Source organism: Anas platyrhynchos, chromosome 5, assembly GCF_047663525.1.
Source record: "Anas platyrhynchos isolate ZD024472 breed Pekin duck chromosome 5, IASCAAS_PekinDuck_T2T, whole genome shotgun sequence".
NCBI lineage: Eukaryota > Metazoa > Chordata > Aves > Anseriformes > Anatidae > Anas > Anas platyrhynchos.
The window spans coordinates 15,108,600-15,123,537 of NC_092591.1; the positions used below are offsets into that span (position 1 = coordinate 15,108,600).

Here is a 14,938-nt window from a genome sequence, read left to right on the forward strand (position 1 = left end):
ATGTAACAAATGCCCCAATGCTCTAGAGAAGGGAATCTCTGGACTGGTTTCATGTGTATGCCTCACGAGCTGAGTCCCATACAGAAGCCCTTGTGTGATATGAATGAACCAGTGAATACCCAAGTATTTTCTCCATAAATACCTGTTTTGATTTCAAGGGGAGATGAGTCAGAAATAGCCCTAATAATTTTCATACCTCTGATGTTCCAGGAAGCATGTATGCATGCTGGTGCTGAGGCTGACAGGACCAGTTAATTTGCTTGCCCTTCCTGATATAGGAAGTGGCATTTGGTAAACTGTTGTCATTCCACTGAAATCTAATAACATGGATCACTACAAGACCATTACTGCCTCTGAATGCTACTGGCACTATATGAGTGAATAACGACCATGCCATCTTTGACAAGGGGACATGTAACCCTCAGGGTATTCAGGGAGAGAGCGTGATTTCCAAAGCCCGGTCAAAAGAGGTGTTCAAAATTATAACGCTATTGGCTGAAACACCCTCCCTGTGGATTTTAAAGATTCGTGACAGTGATAAATAAAATCATTCTCTCAGCCAACTCTTTTCAAAATCATTTACAAATACTCTGTCCAAAACTGCGTATCATTACAATATAGAAAAATATTGGTATAAAGACATGTCTAATTTGATGCATATGTACATATTAAAACACAGATATTGCCAGTTCAGAGATGAGATGAAAAATCTACATTAATAACATCTGCTTAATGGCACTTTAAAAATACAATTTCTTAACACAATGTACCTGCCAAAGCATTCAGCGGATTTTACATCATGTCAGGGAATAGCTGGCAATGCCTTCAGCTGCACAGGAAAGCTAGTAATCAATGAGAAGAAATGCAATTCACCATGCTTGATAGGTGAGCTAGTGAGGCAGCAATACTTCTGAGAAAATGTCAAGAGTGACATGTGGGCACCTTCTTTCTCTCTTCAGTCCTGAAGCCAGACCTGGTTTCACAGGCAAACTAACACTATAATTACAGGACATTTCTATTGATCTCAGCACAAATTATCAATCACAGTCCAGCAGATGTCAGGTAAAATTGCTCAATAAATATACATTTCCTCATATTTTGAGCTGCAAAAATTGACATTTAGGCTGTCTTTCATGTCTCAAAAACCTTCTCATCATTTGCAAATAAAAGACATACACAATAAAGATGTCTCCTTCAAAAGATGTATACTGCAAATAGCCACTTGATCCAGTTTTAAATTATGTTATTTTTATAGACTCATAGCAGAGTGATCTAATTGCAACAAATATAGATAAGAACTAGAATAATCACTAATCTGTACAAGTTCAACTGCAGAAGTCATTGATATGGAACCTCAACTATGAGGTTTAGATTTTGCCTGAAGCAATACATGTTGGTAGTCCCACTGAAAACAGAACATACTCTCAGAGGAATGCTATTAGGGGAATGGCAGGCAAAAAGAAGAAAAGTTTGGTCTTTAAAGCATCAAGTCTAAAATTTGCATTATGGCTTTCACAGATAACTGACTTCTGCAGCAATCTTCTCTCACCACATTTCCCAGTATCTCTCATTCTTGCTAGCCATGTCTAAACAATTTCTTTTTCCCAGGATCCAAGGCTTGCCCAAGTTACAGTTCCATTCCACCATCAGTACCTGCCCCTGCTTCCTCATATATAAAACCAGCCTCTGCACCATCTGCCCAAACCAAGGACTAATTCTTCTCAGAGAAACAGCCACATCACGTCCTGTTAGCACTCCATTTAGGATATCACTTGGTTCTTCCATCACTCAGACACAGGCTTTTCAGGTCAGGAGCTCTATGTAACAAAACTTCACTGTTAACATTGAACAAAGAAATGATAGCAACAAGGGAAGTATCATTTAGATAATTTTTGTATTTCTCTAGTGCTACGATAAAACAGTTCAAATCTGACGACTAAATTGTAATTATAGGAACAGACCTAACTAAATTGCAAAGACCACAGAAGTCCTAATAAAGCCCTGAAGATACAAAGTCCTTCCCCATGACCAAGAAAGAGAAGACAAAAGAGGGTCTGCCAGCAGCAGATTATGAGGACACTACTGTAATGCCCACTAGGTCTGTCCTTAACAAAACCGTATCCCATCCCTAATAGAGACCTATCAAGCAAGACATGTCAGTAGTGAAATTTGACTGCTAGACCTCTGCAGCCTGCCAGTACACGATGGTAGCCTTTCACACAATGTGGGCGCACATAGCAAAAACAAGGGAGGAGGGAGTGGGTGGAGGCATGGACTTGCTGAGGAAAGGCAGAGAGGGCAGGCAGCCTAAGGGCCTAGCAGGCCCTGGCCCAGCACAGCCTGGTAAAACCAGGGGACAGTGGCTTCCTCAACAGGTGCAAGCTCAGATAGCACCTTGAGGAGCCCTGGGGACCTCCTGCCCTTCTGGAGTTGTTTCCCATCACAAAGGGATGTCCCTCTGTTGGTCATAAGTACACCTGCTGAGGTAATGAGAAGGTCCTCAGCTGTTCAAAGAAGTGACCTTGATATCTCTTCTATTCTACTATGGATGCATCTAAACCCCTTTGTTTAAAAATACCTTGGAAATTTGGAAACTCTGTTCAGAGAGGAGAACGAATGGACAGATTCAACTGACCAGAGACAGGCCTGCATTATAGTAGAAAGACACAGTTCTATTAACCAAACTGAAAGTTATTTATGAAGGAAAAGAGTCAGATGCATACTAAATTTCTATAAAGTGATACCTGAAACACACCCAACATCTTTATAAATATGAACATGGAGCAACAGCAAACTAAAGAGCTTCTTCAGAGCTGCCAAGACTATCTAAAATCAGTAAAGGAGAATATCCAAGGAATCAAGCAGTCACAGCCTCTGGACAGGATGGTAGAGGTCTAGGAATATGATGGAAAGAGGTCACAAAGTGAGAGCTGGATGGGCCAGGTAAACATGACTACCTATATTTTGTCTGATTTTGAGGACTAGAAAGAAGAAAGGAAAAAAAAAAAATAGAAATTCAGGGTATCTGCATCAGCAGAACAGATTACTTCAGTGGAAACAATACAGGAGAAAAGTTATTAATAGGAAATTCTGGTTTGGACCACTGTTTCTGGCCTTGCAAATGTCTTCCCCAAAAGCAGCTGCTTCCATTCATCACCTGCATGGAAAACAGCATGGGCAACTCTGCTCTTTTGACCTCCACTGCAGCTGAATGCCTAAAGAAAGAGGTTTGATTACCTTTCAAAATTCTCATACATAGCCAAGCAGCTGTGCACAAAACAGCGGATGGGAATCTATCTAATGAGTCAATTTGAGCTGAGAGTTATTGAGGGATTCTTAGATTTACTGCAACTGCTCTCTACAGACAGCAGAATAGCATCCTCAAGGGATATCTATTGAGTTTTTTTCCCAGAGGATTTCACCTTAAAAGAGGTGCTGTTACATAGTCTATATCTGAAATGATAAAGCCCACCAATATTCTATGAAGTTTAATTTGAAGAGTATAAGTGAAAAGAGCAGTTTCACATTTGATTTGAAAAGCATTCCCCTGCAGTGTTTACAACACATCTGAGCACAGCACTGGAACATTTTATTCAGGGGCTATTTATTCAGGGGCTAGACCGAAGTAGCTGATTTCTTGCTCAGGGAAAAAAAAAAAAAAAAAAAAAAAAAAAAAAAGTAATATTGAGTCATAGATGAAGTACTTCAGATAACAAAGATGGAAGATGTGAAGTGTGTGTATGCCCTGATCCCTTATCATGCCCAGTCTTGGCTGCTGGCTGTTTTGTGACAGCCTTAGGCAGCACGTAGGTGGTGCACGAGGCTTTCCCATAGTGGGAATGGCCACATCCACTGCAAGTCAGAGGCTGTACAGGCAGAAAAAGATAAAAACCTTGGTGCCATAGCTCTGAAATTCCAAGTCTCTCTTTCACTCAGCAGACACTGGGAAGTAACAAGAGAAGTGTATGTCTCATGGTTTTGGTCTCATTGTGTCCCTTTTGTAGGGTCTGAAAAAAGCAAGGAGTTGAACTATAAGAGGACTACCTAAATTCCAAGGTGTAACTATTCTTTCATTTTTCTGTTATTATTATTTATTTTAATCTGGACAGTTACTTCAACTTCAAGGCAAGACAAAGTTCTCATGGATATTAAATTTTATATCTTTGCCAAGCAAGCTGTAGTTGCTGTTTTGCATATTATCTTTTAATAATTTTTAGAAGCACTGCAAAGAAATGAATCACACATGGAAGAAAGAAATTTGTCAGAAAGGGGCAAAAAGGTGCTTATGCACAGTGGCGCTGCTTATTGGGTTTTTTATTTTCATTAAACTGTGCATCCATTGGTTTTGGCTGGGATAAAGTTAATTTTCTTCATAGATGCTCACACAATGCATTGTTTTGGACTTTTGATGAAAATAGCGATGATAACACCCCCATGTTTTTAGTTGTTGCAGAGCAGTACTTACAAAGTGCCAAGGACTTTTCTGCTTCTTATGCTGCCCTACCAGCAAGGAGGCTGGGGGTGCACAAGAAGTTGGGAGGGGACACAGCCAGGACAGGTGTCCTAAACTGACCACAGAGATGATCACACCATACCATGTGGCATCATGCTCAGGAACAAAATTTGGGGTAAAGAAGGAGGAAGGGGGTGGCATTTGGAGTGATAGTGTTTGTCTTCCCAAGAAACCATTACATGTGATGAGCCCTACTTTCCTGGGAGTGGTTGAACACCTCAGCTCTTTGAATTGCAGTAGAATTTGTTAAATGTGATGCTAAGGAAAACAAACAAAACAGAAAGAAAAGAAACAAAAACAAAACAGAAAAAACAAACAAACAAACAAACAAAAAACACTACTAATAAGTTTAAAATACGATGGATGTACCAGCTCTCAATTCAAGGCTTTAGCTGTGGCTGTGAAATCTAAAATTCTACCAAGGAGACATTGTGGTATCAGTATCAGCTACACACAATGGAAGCCTTATAACCCTATTGGTACATTGAAGTATGATGAAAGCTGTTCATATTTAAAGAAACTTTTTACATAGTAACTGCTATACATTGCTAGCAACACTTACAAAATACTGGTTTATAGCTGATTTTATACTGATTCCTATATTGCTTAATTAAGATTTTACTCAGGAGCAGATGGCTGTCTTCATTAAATCATGATATATTCTACACAAATGGAAGCAGCAAAGCAGCTTTTTTTTTTTTTTTGGGGGGGGGGGGAATACACTGTAATTTGTTTCAAACACACAAGAAATCACTCTGAAGGGAATCTAGACTATAATCATTCAGTTTGTTTTCATTAGAGATTATTTACAATAAACTTTGAAAGTTTTTGGTTTTTAGCAAACATAAATCTAATCTAGTTAACTTTTGTAAAAAAAAAAAAAAAAAAAAAAAAAACAAACAAGAGGAGATCTCTATTATTGAACCTAGTACTACATCAATATTCATGGAAGTACTTCCAGATACACATAAATAACAGTCCTCCTATGCTAAACGTTGTATACAGACAGAGGTAAAAGAAGCCAACATGCAAACATCTTCAAAAATACAAAATAAAACAAGAATAGGACAAGAAAAGTGTTTTTTGTTGTAGTTATTGCTTTTTCTTCTCCCATTTCATAATGGCAAACAGAATTTTGGAAGATAAAGAACATTTTCCAGGTCCCAAAGACTCTCTTTGGCAGATAGAAGAATGAACCTGCCTCTCAAATGACGTTGTCTTTTCCTCTTGCAACTTCACTGAAATAAGCTAGTAGCACAACTGGCAAGTGTCACATACACAGACATATTTTGTAATAATTTCCAGGGCATTTAAGAAAAAGAAAGCCCTTTCTTAAATATTTGGATACAGTCTTCTCATCACTGCAGAAGAGAGCAGAGTTGAAACTCCCAGATAATATTCTTATTGCTTCATTTACCGTGCATTGATATGCAGACATCAAAGAGACTGAGCATACCGGCAGCAGTCAAAAGCTCCTTCTCTCTTATGCAGAAAGATTTCTGAGGTAGAACGTCAGAAAACTGTTTTATGAGTCTGAAATTTCAGACCTCAATTTTCAACCTCAAAATCTCTGGACGTACAAAGGGAGAGAAGGGCTTAGATGCAAAAGTTACAAAAATATGCTGTTGAAATATGGTTTGGTAACAAACAGTACAGAATTGCTTGTCTTTCTGGGCTCCTTGCTCCACATTTTCTGTTTCCCTCAAATCCACACCTTAGTCTTTCCACATTCTAATTCATATCTTGGAATCCTATTCCCTCTGTCTTTTTTTTTTTTTTAACCGTCTTTGAGTTCAGATAAATTCTTGTGTACACATTTTCATATTAAGCTATACATTACAGATATACATTACATACATTACAGCTATACATTACAGAATATACATTCAATAAACATCTAAGCTGGAATTGTGCACGTATGTGTCTGCTTGCTAAGCTTAATCATTAGAGTCACAGAATTAATGATTACTCTGTACAACCCTTATTAGGAGAGGACTAGATAGTCGTATCCCCTTCTAACAATGACAAATTCCCATATTAGATTTGAAAACAAGATAATTAAACTTAATTTATGTAATATAATATATACTTATATAATTATATATAATTTATATATACAAGAGCACATCAGATAATTATTTACTGGTGATTTAGTGCAAATACAGAGACAAGAAAATCTCTGAAACTTGGAGACACATATCAAGGTATATTTATCCATAAAATAAATAAATTTAAAAAATAAATAAATACCCCAAACCCCACTGCCTTAGTGTGCTAGCATTTTCAATTCAAATTCAGTTTAGAAAGTGTTTCAGCTTCTGTGCTTGTTGGCAAATTGCCTAGATATTTTGCCTAAGCAAAAGCTAGATATTCAGTGACTGACTTCTAAGTCAACATTCAGAGAAGGTCTTTGAAAAGGAACAGAATTCCTTTTGGAAGCCAGTTTGATCTGGAAAAAAGTTGTAGGACAAGAGAACCATTAATCCAATATACAGGGAACCAGTTAGTTGGAAAGAAAAAGTATAGTTCCCAAAACACTGGACAAACAAGCTAGGCTCAGTGAACTGCTTTCATCACTTTGTCACCAATTCTACCAATATTTATGTTTTATGTTTCCCTCTCTCTGGTAATCCAAGGAATTTATTCACAGATTTCTGTACCCCACATGTCTCTGAACCATCCCTTGGATGGAAGGGAACAGCACAGACAGTCCACAGCACTTCACTTTGAGGTGAAGAGGAATGACAGTAAGAGGGAGGCCAGAAGAGTTTAACTGAGAAACACTCCTGGGAAAATGACGTATGCTGAGTATTCAAACAAGCAAGCCTGCTCTCACACACTTCTGTTTGCCTGCATTATGCCTCATTTATACCACATACACCTACTCAGCAGGTAAGAAAATTATGCTTTCCCCCATCGCTGTCAAAATGGAAGAATAGCCTTTCCCTAGCTTTATTTCAGAACAGTTCTTAAAGGAGAGGTATTACCTCAGGGAAGGTAGCAAGTTCAGGAAATTTCTGCTCCCCAGAAGATAGTTTCATACACTTACAAACAACTTAGAGGCAGAGAGCTGTGCTTTGCAGCTGTAACCATAGAAACAGATACCAGCACCTGCATTAATAGGGAACTGGAATCCCACCCTGCATAAATTCCTTCTTCCAAAAAATGTTTACCTACTGAGGCCATGCAATTAAATAAACATTATTTCATCCTCTCAACAATGTGGAGCAGATTCTTACTGCCAGGGAAAAAATTAGAGCCTTGTGGGCTTGTGGCTTCCAGAGTCTGACCAGCTCAATGGAGAAACCACCTCCCAGACCTCCACTGCCTCTTTCACTCTTCCATTTTGTCTTCCTTTGTCCTTCTCTTCTTGAATTCATTCTCTTTCCCTTCATCTTTTTCAGACGTGGCCTTCACATTCTCCTGCACTTCCCCTGCTTCTCTGCAAGTAATGCTGAGGAATAACCAACCTTTGAGGTCAAAACTTATTGTGGAGAGGTGTCTTTTAAGGTGGCTGCCCTACAAAACATGGACACCAACTTTATTCCATATCATCTGCACTACCCTCTGTCAGAAAGCAAAGGATGATATAGTGGGCCACAGCCTAGAGTGTGTCTCCACCACTCCCAGTTTTTCCTTTCCCTTTTTCTGGCTGAGGCACCAGAGTGCTAGCTTTCATGTGTAATTAAAGCAAATGACTTCATTAATGAACAATATGCGTTGTGTGCTACCTGTAGCATCATTTTGCTCAGGAAAAAAAAAAAAAAAGAGGTTATTTTATATTACTCTTTTTAACAGGGTATGTGTGTGAAACCAAATAAGCCCAAACAATTTCTTACAGAGATAGACTTTCTTGTATTTCACAGTAATAAAAATGTAAACGCATTCCTGAATATATCTGGCAAACACAGCTAGAGCAATACTAAAACTGACATGTTGAAGTAGTGGTGATATCCTAAATTTGACATCTTTGTCTTCCTAATGCATCAGGACACTAGAACCAATCATTCATAAAGTCTCCTTTGAGATTTATGGAGTTGAGGATGAAGTGACAGTCCACGGCTGCTGTTTTACATCTACTAGAATGCAAAACCAAAAGTGAGCAGTGAAAGGAATGTACTAGGCAAATCCTATTGTGCTCTTAAAAGAACAAAAGCTGAAGATAATTTAAAATATCATTCATACAACTCTATTTCCAGGCAAACAAAACATTCACAAAACATTCCTCTTTTGAGTTGATTTCTTGTGTAACTTAAATAATCTCCAGATATTTGTGTATAAATAATTAACTGATGTAACCCCTTGTATTTTACATATCACTTCATTCTTACTGCTGGAAACAGACACAGAGGGATGGAGGGAAAGGCTGATAAGTTTTCTACTGTCTCAAAGAAAATAGCTTCACTACTCATTCCCAGGTGTCTGCCTGATCACCATGCTTTATTCCATTAATTTAGTCAAGGATTAGGAGTGGGAACCAACTAAGTCCCTCCAAGATGAAACCCAAGTGTGAGTTTGGGACTGTTTCACTCCAGAGATGTTTTCCTCCAGGCAGGGTGAACAGGACAGTGCTCAGCTGGGGTTTCTCTACCCTAAAGTGTCCCTTGGACATCTTCCACATTTGAATCTCCAGACACTTTCATGCTACTTGCAAGGGCAGGCAATACACACACTTCAGGCTTCAGCGTGCCTTTGGCAGGCTGCGAAAGTGCTTAGGGTATTTCTGGAACTCTTAATAACATTAAAAAAGAAAAAAAGTTTCCATTTTCCTTTTTTCCTGTCTCCCCCCACAAAGGGCACTTTTGAACAAGAGGATTATTTGACAGGTTGTCAAATACAGCACTACACACATGAAAAGATGTTTTTTAAGTGGGGGTGGGGAGCATGCATTGCTGGAAATAGCAACGGATAGAGACTGCATTCATTATGCTTGTACTGTGAGCAGCCCAATGGGGATGATGTGCAGAAGCAAAGAAGGGGGGGGAAAAAAAAAAAAAAGAAAAAAAAAAAAAAAAAAAGAGAGAGAGAGAGAACTTTGCCTTTGCATTCAATGCACTGAAAGCTGGAAGCAAAATTATCCCACTCGCCTTCAAAAGAAGACCAGAAGAAGATCACCAAATCCCATCCAAGACTGACACTATTCTGGTCTTTGGACACGTACTGGTCTAACTCATATTAAGCAAACCAGAGTAGTAAGGAGTGACCCCAGTGGAATAACAAGATCACGACAGTAGCAAGAATTGTGGACCTTTTATTACTGTATTTATTAAGTTGGCTATCTGTGTTCTCTGCAAGTTAATGATGTAAATGCAGTCAATCATTTTGCAGTTCAGTGCAACACTGGGACCATCCCAACTGGAAGGGCCTCATTTAAAATATGCTGGCTAAGATCTTGAAGCCCTTGGTTGCATTGGGAATGCACAATTTCAAATTAGCTCCAAAAATGTTGTACAAGAAAGCCAGAGTCATCATGTTTATTACTTTACTTTGCTGAGGCTTTGAGTAACTTTGTGCTTGCTGCTGCATTTCAAAGCATACCTTATGGTTTTAAGTCCTGTTTCCTGAACCACTAATGTAGACTCTCAAACATTTTCCACATTGCCAGCAAGTTCAAGGATCTGAGAACTAAGGGATATTTATTTCCTTGGGAAATACCAAGCTTTGTTTCAGGCATTTACAGAAAGAAGCTAAGACCTGACTTCCTACTGAACATTTGCAAAGGCTGCTGATGATTTTGTTTCCTATTTCTGAAGCAGCTTTCAAAAGGTAGCACTTGAAAGTAATATATTTTCCTGGAGATCTCAATAAAAATTCATAGCAGCAGCAATAACAAAAGAAACAATATGTGACAAAACATGTTACTGCTAGAGCTGTCTTCATTTCCTGCATCACAAACAAAACTTTTAAGGCAAAAATAAGTTTTGTTTGTTTGGAAAGAAAGTGCTGCCTTTGCTGATCAAGGTTGCACTCAGGGTCAGGGGTGATATACTCTACTGTTTGCAATTACAGACAGCGATCACAAGTAATCACTTTACCACTTCCTAACAGCTACTTAATGTATCAGCAAACCTTGGTTACCGCCCTTCTGAGTACATCTTATTCACCCCATCTACAAATCAAATCTATTGTGATGACTTAATGGCTTGCCACTTGTCAGTCGAGCTGGCACCTGACTATGCATGTAATCTTATGTGCACACTAATTGTGAATCAAAGTGCATCAGCTTAACCCACCACTTCTTTTGTGACCGCATCAGGCCAGGAAGAAGACATTAGTAGGTTGTGTAGCTCTACTGGTGTGGGATAATTCCTTAACATTCTATGGGAACAGCAAGTAGCTTTGGTAAGTGTTGTTCTGTACTCTTAACCTCTAGAAAGGCACTGATTCATTTCACATGGGATATTATATGTAATACTTGAGCTATGTTTCAGCTCAACTTCTGCAACTGAAAATAGTTGCATGAGAAGCACTACAACAACCCACTCAAAATCCATGGATCAGACTCAGAATAAATCAGAACATTGCCTAAAAGTTTTGAGGTTTCTTATTTGCCTTCTATTTTTTGTTTGCTTGGCTGGTTTTATTTTGTTTGAGAAAAAAAAATCATACTTTTTTCATACTTCTCTTCCCTGACTACATACTACATTCTTACTCTTTAACATATGGACACTGAGACCTTTAATTTCTCATTCAAGAACTGGGATTTTCCAAAAGCTATTTGTTATCAAGAGGCTTTAGACAAAAGTATAGAAGCTATAAATTCTGCAAAAAAAGGTAACATTTTAGTAGCATGTACTTCAAAGTTGTATGAAAACAGGTATTAGAAAGAGCGTCTCTTTAGTACAATAGCAGGGGACTGAAATCCACAGCTAAGCATGACATTTTTCTACTTGGATTTAAGGAACTAGGAAAACAATAGCATGGCTGATATAAAAACACCAGGGTTCTTACTCACAGAAAACTTGTGAAAACATCTTCGGTGAACACTGTCAATTTGTATTTCCACAGAAGACAGCAAAGCAGTGCTAAAATGCAATTAACCAAAGGGAAGGAGCCAGGCTCTGACTCTGAGCCACAGCCTGAATTTACATCTATGGACATCTACAAAGCCCAGCTTTAGCTTCACTGCTCCAGGCAGGGAGAAATTTAGGCTCCTAGCAGGATATAATTTAATAGCTCTTTTCAGGCACTCAGAAATTCTTTTCTGTCAGATAGGATTGTCTGAAATTATGGTTGCAAGACAATTGATGATAATCAGCTCCTGATTGGCATGGTGAGATAACCCTGTTAAAAAAGGCCACCTATTTGACATCGTTACCTTAATGGTTGTGACTGGTTGTAAGCCAGCGTAATTGATGCCATGCCACTTTAATAGTTACTGTTATTAGAATAAGCAGTGTAATTGATGCAATATTAATAACATTCATAATGAAGAAGAATTAAAGTAATGTGCACTGTAAGTTAGAGTAATTGTACATTCTAATTAAAACTTTAAGGAGTTTGGAAATAAATAACACTGGGATGTAACACTGATGTTTGCCTTTGAAATGCACATCAAGTTCCTACATATGAAAAAATAGATGTTTTTGGCGGATGTTGCATCTCTGAAGATGTGTGAAATAGAAATGTGCTTTTCAGGGTTTTGTAGAGGAGCTAAGTGGTAGATGCACTATAGCTCAGCACTGCAAGATCGAAGTGTTGCAATGATTATGGGTCTGTCTCCATTTGAGCTGTAAAGACGTCCTTGTTCCGTCTGTACTCTGACCAACCCAAACCAGTGTGACTGCGGTGAGTATGCTTTATCCAATGTACCTCACTAATGCAGCCACAGCGTGTTGTCTCCAGACTTGATCCCTGTAAGTTCACAACTGCCTGCGCTTTGCTATAGTCTCAAACACATTCATGTGCTTCAAAATGGGGCCACCAGACTTTAGCTCTCTACTGATTTTCCCTCTGCAATGCTTGAGAGACCAAATCAGCCATGTGTTTTAAATGGGATCCCGAAGAAGGCAGCAAAATGAAATGAGAGGAGACCAGGTGAGTGCTGCCCAAGCCTGACTGAATGCCACAGATCAGTCCAGCCATAAAGACACCAGCCTCCAAGCTTCCAAGATTAAGTGTAACTACTTTCATGGCAAACCAGACTGAATCAGCAGTTGTAGTATGAGGGACTGTCAGTAAGGGTATCCCTTGAAAAATCTACGCTTAATCCAATTTCACTTGGAAAAGCAGCCGTTATGAGATTATACTTATTTGAAGAGACAGCCCTGTCTTAGGGGATTTCAGTGGCTGCATTGAAGAAGTGGAAGCCAGGAAACAAAAAGAGAAGCTTCTTGATTGAGAGAGATGAAACACTTTCAGATTAATCATATCCCGTTGCTGATGCTGAGCTGGCTAGACTTCCCTGGCTTCTATGTGGTAGAAAAGCAGGGAGAGGAGTGGAGTCTTTTCACTTCCCATGATTCTTCCCTGCCCCATAAGTCTTCCTAGAAAGAGCCGAGAAGACTACTTATGCAGCTAAACAGCTAAAGGGCACTGGTCATTCTGCCTGAGAAAAGGCAAAATTTTTTTCTCTCAAGAAAATAAGATTACACCTTCATACAAAATAGCATGTAGCAAATACCTAATAGGTCTCAATCCCTTATGGTAAGGCTTTACATAAGTTACTTGAGAATACTAAAGATACATTTCTATCTGTTATTCTGTAGCTTACCGGAGGAAGAGAGACAACTGCAGTGTCTGAGGGCTCTAAGGATGCAGTGGGACTGAAAAGGATAAATTAGTCCCTACCATAACACTACTGAAGTCAATGATGAGTCAAGGATTAAGCTGACCAAAAGCCTATTTTTCATTCATCCTTCTAAGATAATAAGCATGTTAAATCACTGATGCAGAGAAAATATGTATTGGGTGTAAAATGAGTGTTTAGACATAAATGTGGGTCTTGGTAAGTAAACAACTGTCATAAATATAGCTTTGCACCCAAAGACTGGACTCATAACCTTGCAAATAGCCACTCCATTTGAAGATCTTAGAATCACCATAAAGTAAACGATTGTATATTATTTCTGTACATGGCAGAAACAGATCAATAAGACCAATCTCCTACTGAAGCAGTAAGGTATGAGAAGGTACATCATGATGTGGCTACAGGTCACACAGGTTCAAGAGAAGTAGTAGATGGATACTTAATGGACTACGTTTGTTATAACCAAATCTTTCCCTTGGAGCTTGCACACCATTGCCACAAAACATTGTTATTCTTTTATGTGTTTTTAGCATAAGATTATTAATCACTTTCAGATCACGAATGTAAATGTTCATCTACATAAACAAAGAAACATATCTCCTTAAAATAAACTCTTTGAAATCTCTTTCATCAACACAATTTCATCTTTTGGCAATCATGAATTTGCATTAACGCACACTAGCAAATATATTTGAGAAACGATTAACAAAAGTTCTTTGTCTTTTTTTTTGAAGCTTTGTCCCTCAACCCCATTTTCCTGCTCAGAGCAGATTGACAGCTCACAGGGGTGGTGGAGAAAGCTGTCTCAGAAGACAATTCCCAAACATCCCATTGTACAACAAGAGAAGTTGAGGTGCACTCCAATTCAGGTTCAGCTTGAGTTATGTCATTATATCACATGATCCTGAGCTTGCCAGAATAACTTTTAGACTAAGCTTTAAATTGAAGAGATAACTAGTATTCCATGGCAATAGCTTAGCTGCATAGACAAATTTATTTGAACCAGATGAAACAGCCTAACTCAATCTGTGTTAGATGGCCAAGCAGATTGCACCAGCTTTCAACTACTCCTCAATCATGCATGACTATATCAGAAATCTGCCGAATAAAGAGAATATTTTTTCAATTTTATTTATTTATAGCTTAATATTCAGATTACATGTTCTTTGTTTTAGCAGTCATCAGACTTGGGGCTACATAAGAACCATGGTGAACAGTACCACCACCACCCTCCCTCCCCCTTTCCACCTTTGTTTTCTTGCCAAGATTATTTCAGAACATCTTGTTTTGTGACATTATCTGGGCTTCTGACACAGTGCTAGCAGATTGTTTTTTCTAATGATTAGTCTGCTGAAACAGTTCAGGCCAACTGTGGTGTTTTGGCTTGACAAGGATATTTGTATTACTGTTTTCAGATGACCATTAGATAATCAAACAGTCCTTTCTGACTGTCACTACATGAAAATATTCATGATTTTTTGAAAGTTTTGATGTTCAATTTCTGCAAAAGTAGAAAGCAAGTATTGGCCACTTCCTGTCAATATTTTAAGAGACTATCTTTTCCAGAATTCACACTGGATACAACTTCCAGCAATGCACTGAGCACTCAAAAGTTATAATTGCACTAGTGACAGACTGCATAAAATCAACAAGATTATGCTAACGTTATAAGAGTG

The 14,938-nt window shown here is 38.5% G+C and overlaps 1 protein-coding gene across 12 annotated transcripts in view; it reads right to left on the minus strand.

Annotated features, from left to right (window-relative positions):
• TUNAR (transmembrane neural differentiation associated intracellular calcium regulator) overlaps positions 1-14,938 on the minus strand; it is a 159,986-nt gene that overhangs the window by 76,419 nt on the left and 68,629 nt on the right. The window contains exon 3 of one of the 12 annotated variants that reach the window (XR_011809514.1): positions 771-842. The exons of the other annotated variants lie outside the window; for them this stretch is intronic. The gene's annotated coding sequence lies outside the window, so the exon portion shown is untranslated. The remainder of the gene's footprint in view (positions 1-770; positions 843-14,938) is intronic. 12 annotated transcript variants of the gene reach the window in all.